At 45.4% G+C, this 16,876-nt stretch overlaps 1 long non-coding RNA gene across 3 annotated transcripts in view; it reads right to left on the bottom strand.

Moving 5' to 3' along the window:
• Positions 1–6,215: 6,215 nt before the first annotated feature.
• Positions 6,216–16,876, bottom strand: part of LOC136171799 (uncharacterized) — a 36,303-nt gene continuing 25,642 nt past the window's right edge. For 2 of the 3 annotated variants that reach the window (XR_010663915.1, XR_010663913.1), the window contains one exon: positions 8,610–9,622. This is a non-coding gene — a long non-coding RNA (uncharacterized lncRNA). Of the gene's footprint in view, positions 7,143–7,856; positions 7,906–8,609; positions 9,623–16,876 lie in introns of those variants that run through there. The other variant, XR_010663914.1, reaches the window with a different exon arrangement.

The raw sequence follows: 16,876 nt of genomic DNA, 5'->3' as shown, positions 1-16,876 counted from the left end.
CCTGTGATGAGGACACCTGGAAAGCAGTTCGGGACCCCCAAGATCCCCTCAAGGTCTGGTTCCAAAAACAATGGCCCTCACCCATGAAAGACCCCGAGCCCTGCTCTAGTCGCTCTGGAAGCTGACTAATCAATGCACGGCAGAGCTTGAGGATTCCTCAGCCTTGCTCTGGCCACACTCTGGCGACTGACTGGTTAATGCACAGCGAAAGCCTGAGAACCCGGCTGTCAAAATATCAGTGGATTTTCCTTGTCAACCCTGGCCTCTATCCCTGATTGGTATTATTGCTCTGCTCTTCACACAGGACTAGCTTCAGTCACACCCCAGGACTGGGATTTGGGTCAGAAGCTGTGGTTAGCTGTCTGTTATCGCACTGTAGTGAGAAGCCTCATTCTTATTAGATGTCTCATGATTGATTCTCCCTGCTAACTAAATCGCTCCCAGTCTGGCTGACCCCCCTTCATGACAGGCTCAGTTGCTGTAGCTGAGACAACCCAAAGACGGGGAGAAAACTTTTTGCTGGCATTCAGTCACCTGTTATGTGCAGGCTGCTTCGCAGCCTCTGGGTGCCCTTGCTCTAAAGGATGGTGCTGTTCTTTATCCATCATGCACCTGTCAACATTACGGTCAACCCTTGGAAAATCGCTTACTGAACCATCAGCTAGAACAATGTATAGAGCGCCAACCCTATAGGCTGATCACCTACTGCCTTCATAACCATGCGATGTATATCCGGGGCCTGGGTGCCAAAAATGTTTTCCAGTTATGCCCCCCACTGCCGCTACCTTTCCCCCATCAGAGGATCCAAACCCCGGGCATTGCCATCATGCCCCTGTGCCTCTGTCTACCCCCAAATGCCACACCAATGTTACAACCCAGAACAGGTGTCTGTCTGCCAAATAAATGGAAAAACCTACTGGACAGGGACATAATACAGACAAGCAAAACCACAGACCAACTTTGCCCTAAAAAATCAGGCTCAGCCTGTTGGCAGTATGACCCAGATTAGAGTTAATGCCCCCTTAGACCCTCGTTTGTACCAGGTTCTCAATACAACTCATCGCCTGCTTAATGACACCAACCCCCAGCTGGCCAGGGATTGCTGGCTTTGCTTATCCTTAGGAGCTCCACGGTACTTAGCTACACCAGTACCATTAAATAATGTTATAGCCATGGGAACTCCTATAGATTCTCCTCACAAGGGCCAGTCTTGAGGACAACTGCGTTAACTCAAAAGGCTCCAGAATGATTTACAAATGATGGAGGAACTGAACCTCCAGTAGGCAATTTAGCCAGGGACAAATGTATTCAAACTTTAAACGGTGAGTGGTCCACTCATCCTCTGACAAACACAATATGGTGCCACCCCCATCAAGGCCTTTACTTTGTTTGCAGGACAGATGCTTACTTGTGTCTGCCAGTCAATTGGATGGGTATCTGCACCTTAGCTTTCCTCACTCCCCAGATGAATATTGTCCCTAACAACCAGACTCTCACCATACCTCTGGCAGGACACACGTGGTCAAAAACAGCCATCCAGTTTATACCTTTACTAGTTGGTCTGGCCATTGAGAGAGTAGCCAAATCTTAAGTGGCCTTACAGGACCAACTAGATTCCCTGACTGAGGTGGTTTTGCAGAATAGGAGAGGGCTAGACCTGCTGACAGCTGAAAGGGGAGGACTCTGCCTCTTCTTGAACAAAGAACGAGGCTTTTATGTAAACCAGTCAGGAATAGTCAGGGACAGGGCCCAACAGCTAAGGAAACACATCATGAAAAGGAGAGGGGAAGTAGCAAGTTTCTGGGGTGATTAGAACAATATCTGGAACTGGCATCGTGGCTTCTCCCCTTAGTAGATCCTGTCTTCATGTTCTTTGCAGGCCTCTTGTTTGGCCCTTGTATCCTCAATGCTGTTATCCAGTTCATAACCCAGTTCTTGGATTAAATCCATAAGGTTACAAATGGTAATAGCTCAATATAGTCCCTAAACGATGGGGCTCTGAATGTCCTATCAAAACACGAGATGATGCTTTCTACAACCAGTGATAGAAGCATCAAGAGGGGGGAATGAAGAGGAAAAGTTAAAATTTTACATAGCCTCCTGTTCCTTCTGACTCTGTAACTCAGCTTGCTCCTTGCAAAGTCTGGATCACGTAGGTCACATAGTCTCAGAAACTGGGGACTCACAATACTAGGAACTGGAGTTTATCTCACTCACCCTTGTCCTGCTCTTTGCAATTGCCCAGCCCCTGCAAACCCGCTTAATCATGCCTGTCCGTGTATAAAAACTCTGTAACCCATTTGTTCAGGGCTCAGAGTTTGGAGTATTAACTCCTCTGGGCCCGCTGGCATAATAAACCTGAGTTTTCCAACTCTCTAAGTATGGTGCTTAGTTTTTCGAGTACTGATTTCTGTAACACATGGACACCTAAAACAAACAAAACATTGGAAATAAACTCTGCCCCAATATAAAATAACAATAAATTACAAATTAAATTCCATGAACTCGGTCTAGAGGAAGCCAGACAGTGGTGACCCTATGAGTTAGATATACGATATGCTATGATATTAATACATGACACCACCAAAGGTTTTCTTTCACTCAGCAGAATGCAGAGCAGCGACCCACTCAAAGGTGCCTGACCTCATGTGAAAATGACAATATGAAGAGAAGAATAAAGGACTGCAGGTAGGACTGCAAGTTAATCAGGGCAACATCCTCAATTCAGATGTTGGAAATCTCAGAGGGGACAAGGCACATGTATGTCAAGAGCACATATGGGGTCTCCAGGTACAGGATCCGACCCATGTGGATGAGGTGAGACCCACACAATCCCCAGACCCTGAAACTGGGCTCCCATGTCCAGTTTCCAGGGTGACCACCCCCAGACCCTGCACCTGGCATCACACGTCCACAGTCTCCAGGGTGACCTCCTCCAGACCCTGCACCTGGGGTCACATGTCCACAGTCTCCAGGGTGACCACCCCCTCCCAGACCCTACACCTTTGGTGCCAAGACCCTTGGTTAGGACACCAGGTCTCTGCTGGTTGGGCCCCTTCGGTGGAAATGAGTGAATTCCTGTCATCTCCTGGCTTGGCAGATAGAACTATCGGGTCAGTCTCCTTCCCCCACACTTGTCCCATAGAAGTCCTCCTCTTTTCCCTTCAGTTCTACGTGATATTAACTGGTTTTACAGCTGTCATGATAAAGACAGCTACTTGAAAACACTACCTTGGTGCTGGCAGCCTCGGTCTTTTTTGTCCTGCTGAGGTATTGTGAAAACACACCAGACGCTAGGCTGGAAGACGAGAGGCACGTCTGGTCTCTGCTAAATACGGACGCTCTACTGGAAGGAGATCACAGCAGCAACCTCACCTGCTACCCATTGGTCTTTGCCTGATCCATGTGCCCTGCAATCAATTGCCCAGATAAACCTGCTCCCTTCTTGCCAAGCTCGTGCTGCTGAATTGGAATAATTACCAGGTAGCTCACCTGAGGAGCCTCCAGGAGCCCCATGGATGAGGAATCTTGCAGGGGTAAAGAGGGAATAGGCACAGACCTGTGTGAAATGATACTGTAAAGCATTAATTCCTAAACACAGGTCAAGTGAAGCTCACATGTATTCTTCCCTTTTTCTTGGCTTTGAGTGTATGGTCTCCCTCTGCACATGATTCTGACCCACACAGATGGAATGAGATTCACACAGACCCAAGATCCCCCTACCTGGGGTTACACATTCCTTGGTCAGGACACCATGGCTGTGATCGGCGGGCCCCCAAAGTATAAACAAGCCGGATCCATGTAGTCAAAGCTACGGTTTTTCCAGAAGTCCTGTATGGATGTGAGAGCTGGACCATAAAGAAGGCTGAGCACTGAAGAACTGATGCTTTTGAACTGTGGTGCTGGAGAAGATTCTTAAGAGACCTTGGACAGCAAGATCAAACCAGTCATTCCTAAAGGAAACCAACTGTGAATATTTATTGGAAGGACTGATGCTGAAGCTGAAGCTCCAATACTTCAGCCACTTGATGGGAAAAGCTGACTCACTGGGAAAAAAACCCTGATGCTAGGAAAGATTGAAGGCAGGAGGAGAAGGGGACAACAGAGGATGAGATGGCTGGATGGCATCACTGACTCAACAGATGTGAGCTTGAGCAAACACAGGAGATAGAGGAGGACAGGGAAGCCTGGCATGCTGCAGCACATGGGGTCACAAAGAGTTGGACACGACTGAGAGACTGAACGGCAACCAGGCAGCCTCACTGGGGTGTCTCGATGAGCCCCAGGGGAGGTGAACTTGTCGAGGGAAAGCCTAAGAGCCCTACCTCAGCACTGACCCCGGGGAGGGCCGTGGAAGCCCAGTCAGAGAAAAGCACGGTTACCCAGAGAAACCCACCTCAGCTCCAGACCCCAGACATCTGAGCGCTGACATTCAGACGCAGGCACGGAGTTTTCCAGGACAGAGGCCAGGCCGGGTCTCTACCCAGGTCTCCACGTCCTGCTGCACAGAGAACCCGGTCAGGTGTAAATGTTCTCATCGTAGAAGCACAGTCTCATCTAAACATAATCGGTGTAGACAGGACTTGGAGAGGTCTGAGTCGACCATGTAGACAGAGCGTGGTCAGGTTCAAAGCGCCTTAGGGCTGCGCTCCCAGGAGGCACAGGTCACACCCCCGGGGCCTCTCATTGCTGGGCGGGGGGCTCACCCGCATGTGGGAACTAGGATGTACCCTTGTTGAAGAAGAGATCACCCGTGGGCTCCACACTTCACCCACGTCAGGAAACGGAACAAAAGCTTCGTTACTAAACATCTCAAGGGGCAGAACAAAGCTGTGAGCAGGTTCTGCGGCCACGTGGTGCTCAGGGCCGGGGAGAGCCAGGAACCTCGAGCGCAGCCCGGGGTTCTGCGAGGACAGACCGGAAGTGGCCTGGCTGCAGCGTCCCAGGCCTCCAGCAGGGGGCGCTGCCCCAGACGCCCGGGAGGGACCGTCCTGCAGGGTCCCGCGGAGACAGCAGGTCGATATCCTGATGGTCAGTTAGGGGTGGAGCACGCTCAGGTCCTGCTTCCCCGCAGGGTCGGGGGAAGGTGGCTGCCACCTCCTAGGCTCCCGCTCAGGTGACGTCGTGCTGGGACTGATGCCCACGCGGCACTGCGCTGCATCTAAGCAGAGAATGCTGGCAGAGGTGGGGCATAGACGCCACCAGAGCAGAGAACCCACAGAGATCTTCCAACCTGCACCCGCCTGCCCACCTCGGGTCCCAAGCCCCGAGCCCATGACCCACTACCACCCCCACCACGCCCAACCCACCCCCTCGCACACATATGCACTGCGCACCTACACACACGGCTCACACAAGCAGCACATGTCCGCAAACAAGTGCGCACACACGCATAACACGCATGACACATGCATGGGGAATAAAATGAATACCCTAAAGCATCCGTTCCTAAACACAAGTGAAGCTCACATGCATTCTTCCCTTCTTCTGAGGTTTGATGGTTTTCAAAATAAAAAAGTTTATAAAGTAGCTAATGGTTAATGACTTTTGGATCATGGGACTTTCTGAAGTTATTCCACAAATATTACAAGACATGAGAGATAAATGTAGATATTCCACATGTCCCACGACAGAAGAACGGACAAACAGACCATGATCCACACAATAAATGTTGTCTAGCCTGAAAGGAAGGCAGTTCTGACACAGGCTACAGCGTGGATGAACCCTGAGGGCATCATGCTCAGTGACATAAGCCAGACATGGAAGAACAAATAATGATCAAGTTCACTCATACAAGGCCCCTGGAGCAGTCAGCTCCATAGACACAGAAAGCAGGATGGTGAGTGCCAGGAGAGGAGGGAGGGGAATACGGACTGAGTGTCTCATGGAGACTGTTTTCGTTTTGCAAGACAGAAGTAGTGACCAAACAACAAAAACAATGACCCAAGCATGCACTGCAGCAGCATTTACAACAGCTGAGACACGGAAATAACCAAAGTGTGCATGGACAGACGAATGAATAAAGAAGTCATCTATGCATAGAATGGAATATGATTGCCATGGGAAAAAATGCCATTTACGGGGATAATCTAGAACAATCATAGATTAATCTAGAACAATCATAATGAATGAAGTACTTCAGAAGGAGAAACTGACACCAATGAGCTATTTTATAAAAGCAAAATACACACACAGTCTTAGGAAACAAACATGGTTACCAAAGGGAGTGGTGGGTGGAAGGGCTAAATGAGGAGGTGGGGATTCATTTATTCTCACAAATACATATAGGCTATAGAATCAACATGGACCTACTTTAGAAAGGGTAGTGTACTACACACTCTATAATAATGTGTATGGGGGAAAAAAGATGAATCAATATGTTTATGGAGATAACTGATGAAGAATCTCTACACTGACAAACACAATATTGTAAGTCAGCTATCCTCCAAAAAACGTAAACGCTAACTTAAAAAAAATAAAAAACAAAAACAAGGGTTAATGAGACAGGCTTCTCGCATGTGCCAGAAGAAATCATGGACTAGGAGTAACCCTGAGGCTCTGGTTACTATAGTAACAGGAGTAGGGGATGAAGAAATCCTGTCTCCTTGTGGTCATTTCTCACAACAGAAACTTTAAAGCTATTGCTTATGCTGCAGTGAGATAAGAAAAAGTTTTTTCCCTTTGGTCTTTTGATTCCTTCTCTACTTTAGCTGTTCCTGATCTATAGTCTGCATTGATAACTAAGTTTTCTTCTTTTCAGCAGATTAACCTATTGACTTTTCTGAAACAATGCTGAAAGGAACAAGAATACAGGAACCTTATACCTTTGTGGAAATAAACGTTTTTTGAAGGAAACAGAAAGGTGGCTTTAATCCCCAAGCTGGCAGATAAGAGAACACAGTAGGCTTGTGCCTCAAGAACTGTGTCTCCCCCTGATGGGTAATCAAGGGGATCACACAGTTGGAGCTCATAGTCAGAGGCTGGAGATAAAGAGCAAATATATAAGGATCCTGGATTCTTTCTTTCTGCATTTTTGTTTCAAAATAGTCAATAGGCTGGCATCAGGAAGCCCAGTAACTTGGGTCCGGCAGGCTCAGGAGTTGGGTCCCTTGTCTTTTGTGGATTGCACTGTGGCCTTCTTCCTGTAATGCAAAAAGAGGGGGAAACAAACTATAAGGGGAGTTTTGCAGAGAGAGTACCATAAAGTACTCATATGTGTACTAGTCTAAAATTAAAAGATGTGACTAGCCTAAAATTAAGATAATAGAAGCAAAGTATGGCTCATGCAGAGTTAGAGAGCGATATGTGTGGGATATCCCTGGAGAAGGATGGCTACCCACTCCAGTGTTCTTGCCAGGAAAATTTTATGGACAGAGGAGCCAGGTGAGCTACAGTTCATGGGATCACAAAGAGTCAGACATAACTGAGTGACTAACACGCAGACACACACACATGTGTAGGATATAGCTTACTTAACAGGTTGGTCTTCTGAAAAGAAGGAAACTTAATTATCAGTGCAGACTAGATCAGGAACAGTTAAAGTAGACAAGGACTCAAAAGGCAAAAGAGAAAAAGAAAACTATTTTTTATTTCACTGCAACACTTATAAACATTTCATATTCACAAAGACTGCTGGGCTCTAAATGAGCACCTTAAAAAATGCTGCTGGCACTTTAAAAACTTCCATGGGTAGCTAACTGAAAATAAATAAAAACTGGGCAGACTGTGAAGAAGAAAATTTCCACAGTCAATTCCACACACAGTAGTAGTCACAATCAAAGCCCATGAAAATGTGCTGCACACCAGGAATTGTTAAGAGACACGCAAATCAAAACCACAGCGAGGGAACACTGCACCTGTTTGGAAGGCCATCCGTGGTCTACAAAGGCAAACGGTGGAGAAGACCTGGAGGAAAGAGAACAGGTATGGTGCTGATGAGGTATACATGCTAAGAATCACTGTTGAGAGGAGTATGGAACTGCTTTTAACTTTTAGTCAAGTTGAGCTTCCCTGATAGCTCAGTTGGTAAAGAATCCACGTGCAGGAGACCCTGGTTCAATTCCTGGGTCGGGAAGATCCCCTGGAGAAGGGATAGGCTATGCACACCAGTATTCTTGGGCTTCCCTTGTGGCTCAGCTGGTAAAGAAGCCACCTGCAAATGCGGGAGACCTGGGTTCAATTCCTGGGTTGGTAAGATCCCTTGGAGAAGGGAAAGATTACCCACTCCAGTATTCTGGCCTGGAGAATTCCATGGACTGTATAGTCCATGGGGTCGCAGAGTCAGACACAAGTGAGCGACTTTCACTTTCACCAAGACAAACACTGATTCCAGCCCAGGTCACAGGAGGACTTAAAACATGTCCTGCTCAGCATTCCCCCATTGTCAGCACCAACAAGGGCAGAAGGTGCCTGAATAGCAGCCCTGCCTGAAGCCGGCAGACAGCCTCGGTGAGGGACACAAAATCAGTCACATCTCCTCCTCGTTAGGTGGTTAACGAGGCTCCCTCCTCATAGCAAAGGGCTCCTTAACTCCAGATTCATTTTGCACAAAGAGGAAAGAATCAAACATAAGCTATAAACTAAATCAAGTATCTTTATTTTTAAATATAAAATATAAAAAGTGAAGGATAAAAGCAGTAAAAATCATACTTTAAGTGAATAAATTATAAACTAAATCAACTATATATTCTGACATATTAAAAAAGAGGAGGAGGATGGAAGCAACACAAATTACTATAAGTGACTAAGTGAGTACCACTCAAGTTCTGGTCGACTCCACCGCTAGACTCGGCTGCACACACCATCTGGGAACCAGAGCTGCTCTTTCCATCACACCAGGAGGAGCCTTCTTCGTCACCGGGGCCCGGACAGAACCCAAGTCTGTGCCTTCAGGCACCTCTTCTGCCAGGCTCCAAGCAGAAGGCTCCACTTGATTTGTGTGCTTCATCTTTTCCTGCAGATTAAAGGGGGTAAAATGAGGCAAAGGAAGCACCTAGAACTTGGGCACCTCCCCTTTCTGCAGTTGTTTTATTTTCTTCTCTTTCTGCAAGTGACTTTTTTGAATCAAAAGAGAAAGGGTGTATTTCCACAGTGCTCCTCACCGGGATTTTGGGCTTCAAAGGTATTCCATCAAGGGACAGTTATTGAGCTCTTATCACTACTGACTGCTCCTCATCCTCATCTTCTTGGGTAGGTTTTGGGGTTCTCTTCTTCCGAACAAAGGCAGGAGTCCTGGGGACAGTGAGTGGAATTTCTTTCTTCTCAGAAACACAACACCTAACAAGATGCAAAAAGGGCAAGGCTTCACATAAAGTGTTTATCCTCCAATACACTCTGCTTCTCAGTGTTTTATTCTTTTCTCCGTTTCAAAATCAAAGCCAATAGGCACGGTGGGTGGCTGGCTTCTCTGGCAGTTTCTTAGGGAGAATGCCCCCACTGTAAAGAATTCCAGAATCCAGTTTCCGTGCTTTAAATATGTAAAGCCCTGCTTCTACAGGATTACATTTCTTAGATTTTGCATTTATTTCCAACACCTCCACCACCTCTTGCTGCATTTTTTCTCTCTTCTCTGACTCTTACTTCTCAGTACTTTTTAGGATCTTCTGTATATGGGGAAAAGAACCTGAAAAAGAATAGATACGTGTTTATGCATGACTGAATTAAGTTCCTGTACACCTTACACAAACACTGTTATAGCCACGCTCTCCGGGAAATAAACTCACTCAGAGGGACAATGCAGATAGTGGAGTGCAGTTTATTACACCGGCGGGCCCACGGCAGAGTCTCCTCTTAGCCAAGGACCCCAACCAGCATTTGTGAAAATCTTTTATACTCCATGTGTACGTGTCCAAACCCACCACCCCAATTTCCTTGAGACTTACATAAACAGGGGTAGGGTAAACACAACTATAATAACCCCATCATTCACATGTTATGGGTTCAAACAGTCAATAATCAATAAGCCCGCAGTTACATTTCAAACAGTTAATAATCAATAAGCTTGTGGTCACGTTCCAACCAGTTAATAATCGATAAGCCTGTGATTACATCCCGATAGATATGGAAAAAATTTATGACCTGTCAGGAGACAGGGGTGATTACGGTATGTTTCCTCTTAGGCAATGAGTAACCTGGATGTGATCTGCAAGGTTCCCCTGTCTGGAGGGGGTCTTATCCTTCCATTGTCGTTCCCACAGGCACTAAGCAGAGTTCAGAGTCCACTGGAGAGGCAGCCGAGCACGATCAGCACAGACAGGCCTGAGATGGAGTCCTGGCCCTATGAATTTCTTTTTCAACACAACGTTGGAAATCAACTTTTTTATTCCAATATAAGATCAAAATGAAATTGCACAGAAAAAAAGAAGAAAGGGGCATGAAAAAATGCTGCTGGAACTTTTCATGACAACAACGTGAAAAGCTGTGCTGATGGGTACTTAATATTCAGAAGGCCCATGGGGTGTGAGTAAACAACACCTGCCTTCAAGGACTGTTCTAGGAGTGTTCGTCAAAACACAGGGCAGACGTTCAAAAGCCAATTGCTAGATGTTTCACTCATACCCTTTTAAAAAAAATCACAGAAAATGATGTTAACCTTGCTAAATATTAGAGAAATCCAAATCAAAACTACAATGAGGTATCACCTCACACCAGTCAGAATGGCCACTGTCAAACACTCTACAAAGAACCAAGGCTGCAGAGGGTGTGGAGAAACGAGAACCCTCCTCCATGGATGCTGGAATGCCAACTGGGAACAGCCACAATGGAGATAGTGTGCATGCATGCTAAGGCATTCCAGTCGTGTCTGACTCTTTTTGATCCTATGGACTGTAACCAGCCAGGCTCCTCTGTCCATGGGATTCTCCAGGCAAGAAATATCGGAGTGGGTTGCCTCCAGGGGAACTTCCCCACCCAGGGATTGAACCCATGTCTGTTTACCGTGTTGGCAGGTGGGTTCTTTACCACTACCACCACGTTGGAAGCCCATGGAAACAGCGTGGAGCTTCCTTAAACAATGAAAATGGGAACGAAATTACAATATTCCTGTTGACTTAAAAAATATTCACAACCTAAAAGTTGAGAGTTATGTTTTATTCAGTGGGAATTTTTAGGACTTCAAGCTCAGAAGACACCATCTCAAGCAACCCTGAGAGAATTGCTCCTGGGAGGGGAGGGGAGGAACCAGCTCACACAGAGATTTGTAACAAAGGGCAGGTAGTCTGAATATCAAAAGATTACTGTTAAAGAAAACCAGACATCCTGAGTCAAGGAATTTAGTGCTTTCCTGTGTATGGGAAGATGCAAGAGTCAGGGCTCCCTGAAATCATTCCTTTCATATGCACCTCACCTATCTGGGCCAGCATCCTGTTTTCACATCCTGAGCTTCCTTTCCTCAGGGCTCACCTTAGGGAGTGTCTGCAGTCTGATGCCTGCTAGAGAGCAGATATTCTTCTCCTTCCTGAGTTCCTGAGGTCTCACCGGTTCATACCGGAGAGTTGCAATTGCCACTGTATATTGTCACCCTGCTTATTTAACTTATATACAGAGTACATCATGAGAAATGCTGGGCTGGATGAAGCACAAGCTGGAATCAAGATTGCTGGGAGAAACATCAGTAACCTCAGATATGCAGATGATACCACACTTATGGCAGAAAGTGAAGAAGAACTAAAGAACCTCTTGATCAAATTGAAAGAGGAGAGTGGAAAAAGTTGGCTTAAAGCTCAACATTCAGAAAACTATGATCATGGTATCTGGTCCCATCACTTCAAGGCAAATAGATGGGGAAACAGTGGAAACAATGGCTGACTTTATTTTTGGGGGCTCCAAAATCACTGCAGGTGGTGATTGTAGCCATGAAATTAAAACACCTACTCCTTGGTGAAAGGTCGGGTATGTTGAGGCATGCCCCGAAAAAAGTGCCGCAGACAAGTTCCGGAGGCTGGCTAAACCTCTGGGGACCGATCCCCACTGCAGCCTGGTCCGATCAGGAACCGACACAGAGCACTTGGACACCCACCGCCGCTGTAGCCCGCGCTTTCTTCCTTATATAGAAGTACCTTGCCTGGACGCCCGGCCCAGGCTATAAAATCTCTCCCCACCTCTCCTTCCTCGCAGACTCCCTTTGTCTCCTCGTTCACCCGTCCCTCCCCGGAAGATCTGCCCGAGAGCGCCCGCCCATTAAAGGCCTTCATCAGCAGTCCTTAGAGGTGGCTCTTTCATCCCGCGGCATTTTATAACACTTGGAAGGAAAGTTATGACAAACCTAGACAGCTTATTAAAAAGCAGAGACATTACTTTGTCAAGAAAGGTCCATCTAGTCAAGACTATGGTTTTTCCAGTGGTCATGTATGAATGTGAGAGTTGGACTATAAAGAAAGCTGGTGCCGAATTGATGCTTTTGGACTGTGGTGTTGGAGAAGACTCTTGAGAGTCCTTTGGACTGCAAGGAGATCCGACCAGTCCATCCTAAATGAGATCAGTCCTGGGTGTTCATTGGAAGGACTGATGTTGAAGCTGAAACTCCAATACTTTGGCCACCTGATGCAAAGGGCTGACTCGTTGGAAAAGACCCTGATGCTGGGAAAGATTGAGGACAGGAGGAGAAGGGGACGACAGAGGATGAGATGGTTGGATGCCATCACCAACTCGATGTACATGAGTTTGAGCAAGCTCTGGGAGATAGTGATGGACAGGGAAGCCTGGTGTGCTGCAGTCCATGGGGTTGCAGTGAGTCAGACGTGACTGAGTGACTGAATTGCACTGAACTGAATCAGCTCTGAATATTCACAAGGCAGGCAGGGCTGGAAAGGACACCTGCCCTCAAGTGAAGTCCTTGGGGTAAATCACAAAAAAATGAATTTAAAACAGGGTTGACGTTCAATAAACCAATTTCAACAGGCAAACTGTACTCACACTGTATGGGATCAAAAAGCACATGGAAACATAGTCCACATGACTAATTATCAAAGCAACGCAAATCAAAACAACACTGAAGAATCACCTCACCATGGTCAGAATGGCCATCATCAGAAAGACCCACAAAGAATAAATGCTGCAGAGGCCAGAGACAAAAGGGAATCTTCCTTCTTTCTTGATGGGGGTGTAAATGGGTGCAGCCACTATGGAAAACAGCACAGAGGTTCCTTAAAAAACTCAACACATAGGAACCATATGATCCCACTCCTGGGTTGAGATACAGAGAAAATCACAATTTGAAATGACTCGTGCACCCCTATATTCAGAGAAGCACTATTTATTAGAACCGAGATGGAGAATCAACAAACACGGCCAGAGACCAAAAATGGAAGACTGAGTGAGACAGCTAGACACTAGAATACTCCTTACTCATAAAATAGAATTAAATAATGCCATTGGCAGCAGCAAAGATGGACCAAGACATTACCATGTACAGTGAAGTAAATCAGAGAGAGAGAAATATCATCAGATATCACCTACAGGAGGAATCTATCAATTTATACCAATGAACTACTGTACAAAACAGAAAAAGACTTACAAACTTTGAAAACCAACTTACAATTACAAAAAAAAAAAATTAGGGAGAAGGGTAAAGTAAGACTTTTGCATTATCACATACACATGCATATATATATCCAATAGATAATCATAAAGAATATAGTGAGTTGCACAGAGAAGCCTACTGAACACACTGTTCATGCAAGAATAGATATACATCTAGATACATTCGAATCAGGTTCCTGGACACCTAAAACAGCATAGTAGAAATCTGCACTATTCCAATATATAATAAAGAAAGTCAATACCAAAGAATGTTCAAACTACCATACAATTGCACTCATTTCACATTTTTGCAAGGTAATGCTCAAAATCCTTCAAGTTATCCTTCAACAGGATGTGAACTGTGAAATTCCAGATGTTCAAGCTAGATTTAGAAAAGGCAGAGGAACCAGAGATCAAATTGCCAACATCCACAGGATCGTAGAAAAAGAAAGGGAATTTCAGAAAAACATCTACTTCTGCTTCACTGATTACACTAAAGCCTTTGACTGTGTTCAGTTCAGTTCAGCCGCTCAGTCGTGTCCAACTCTTTGCGACCCCATGAGCTGCAGCACGCCAAGCCTCCCTGTCCATCAACAACTCCCGGAGCCTACCCAAACTCATGTCCATTGAGTTGGTGATGCCATTCAACCATCTCATCCTCTGTCGTCCCCTTTTCCTCCTGCCCTCAATCTTTCCCAGCATCAGGATCTTTTCCAATGAGTCAACTCTTCGCATCAGGTGGACAAAGTACTGGAGTTTCAGCTTCAACACCAGTCCTTCCAATGAACACCCAGGACTGATCTCATTTAGGATGGACTGGTTGGATCTGCTTGCAGTCCAAAGGACTCTCAAGAGTCTTCTCCAACACCACAGTCCAAAAGCATCAATTCTTCTGTGCTCAGCTTTCTTTATAGTCCAACTCTCATATCCATACATGACCACTGGAAAAACCATAGCCTTGACTAGACGGACCTTTCCTGACAAGTAATGTCTCTGCTTTTTAATATGCTGTCTAGGTTGGTCATAACTTTCCTTCCAAAGAGTAAGCGTTTTAATTTCATGGCTGCAATCACCACCTGCAGTGATTTTGGAGCCCCCAAAAATAAAGTCAGTGACTGTTTCCACTGTTTCCCCATCTACTTGCCATGAAGGCTTGAGAGTCCCTAGGACTGCAAGGAGATCCAACCAGTCCATCCTAAAGGAGATCAGTCCTGGGTGTTCACTGGAAGGACTGATGCTGAAGCTGAAACTCCAATACTTTGGCCACCTGATGTGAAGAGCTGACTCATTGGAAAAGACCCTGATGCTGGGAAAGATTGACGGCAGGAGGAGAAGGGGACAACAGAGGATGAGATGGTTGGACGGCATCACCGACTCAATGGACATGAGTTTGGGTAGGCTCTGGGAGTTGGTGATGGACAGGGAAGCCCGGCATGCTGCGGTTCATGGGGTTGCAAAGAGTCAGACATGACTGAGCGACTGAACTGAACTCAACTGAGCTGATGGGACCGGAGGCCATGATCTTAGTTTTCTAAATGTTGAGCTTTAAGCCAACTTTTTCACTCCCTTCTTTCACTTTCATCAAGAGGCTCTTTAGTTTTTGTTCACTTTCTACCATAAGGGTGGTGTCATTTGAATATCTGAGGTTACTGATATTTCTCCTGGCAATCTTGATTCCAGTTTGTGCTTCATCCAGCCCAGCATTTCTCATGATGTACTCTGCATATAAGTTAAATAAACAGGGTGACAATATACAGCCTTAACGTACTCCTTTTCCTATTTGGAACCAATCTCTTGTTCCATATCCAGTTCTAACTGTTGCTTCCTGACCTGCATACAGATTTCTCAAGAGGCAGGTCAGGTGGTCTGGTTTTCCCATCTCTTTCAGAATTTTCCACAGTTTGTTGTGATCCACACAGGCAAAGGCTTTGGCGTAGTCAGTAAGTAGAAGTACATGTTTTTCTGGAACTCTCTTGCTTTTCAATGACCCAACGGATATTGGCAATTTGCGCCGGGAGCAAACACACGAGAGCCCACCCATGACAAGGTCATGAGGGAGAAAACCTGACGGGCAAGGTGGATCAGGTTTGCAGGGATTCCAAAATGCTGCCCCCTGCGCTCACCTTAAAGATGATATCTGTTTTTCTGACGCTTGCTTCAATAGACTATTCCCTAATTTTTGTGATAGAGGCAGAAGGCCTTCCCCGATCTCTTTTCAAATAAGAATCAATTTAGGACTTTAATCAATAAGTTTTTTGGGTGGTGGTATTTTATGAGATTATCCAGGATGGAAAGGAGTGTTTTAATTTAAACTCCTTTGCTGGTATTTTAGTTTGTTTGGCAAATGCGTTTATGCCCTTGGTGCTAATATGCATGATTGCTTATATTATTTTAATTAGCATAAAGAACCTGATCATATAAAGGCCCTAATAGATACAGAGCTCTTTGGGGGGTGAAGGAGCCCTATTAGAAAATATAAGAAAAAATTACTATAAAAGTGGTTATTGGCTTAACGTTTGCTTGCTGTGTTTTTGCTTTTAGTGTGCTAAAGCTGTGCTATGGTAACCATTGTTAATATAGTAGTAGATCTAGAAAAATAAGAGCTTAGCCCTAGTGTTGTAACAATGAAATAGTTGTTAATTATTAGCCAGGAGTGCTAGGCAGCGGCTGCCTCATTAAAGCCGCAGAGTCTGTATGGGGTAAAACTTTTAGATAAATTTAACTGACAACTTTTGCAGAAGAATTGATGTTGGTATTAACAGGGTCATATTTTTACTATGTTGTGACATGGTGTACTGTTGTCCTATGAGACTGTAACTCTTCTGTTAAGATCACCACGGAAACAGAAAATAGGTTTACATTCACCTGACTTACATAAAATGTTAATAAGCCCCAAGGCCAAAATATAATGTGTAAAGATTTATTATAGAAACAAAATGCAGAAAGCATCTTGTTCTTCCTTAAGGACAAACTGATGTAATGTAAACTAACCCTGTATAAACATGAGTAAGCATCTTGTATCTTGGATACATTCTGAGTGAGGGTATATAAACTGTTGTCAAAAAATAAAAGACAGACTTGGCCCTATCAAGACTGGTCTCACATGTCTTCTATCTCTCACTGACACCATTCATCCTGAGGGTCCCCCTGGATCCTGCCAAGGCTGGACCCCAGCAAATTTGATTTCTGGTTCCTCTGTCTTTTCTTAATCCAGCTTGAACACCTGGAAGTTCATGGTTCATGTACTATTGAAGCCTGGCTTGGAGAATTTTGAGCATTACTTTACTAGCGTGTAAGATGAGTGCAATTGTGTGGTAGTTTGAACATTCTTTAACAATGCCTTTCTTTGGGATTGGAA

This window comes from Muntiacus reevesi, chromosome 7 (genome assembly GCF_963930625.1).
Source record: "Muntiacus reevesi chromosome 7, mMunRee1.1, whole genome shotgun sequence".
Lineage (NCBI taxonomy): Eukaryota > Metazoa > Chordata > Mammalia > Artiodactyla > Cervidae > Muntiacus > Muntiacus reevesi.
This window is presented reverse-complemented; position numbering and strand designations above follow the sequence as displayed.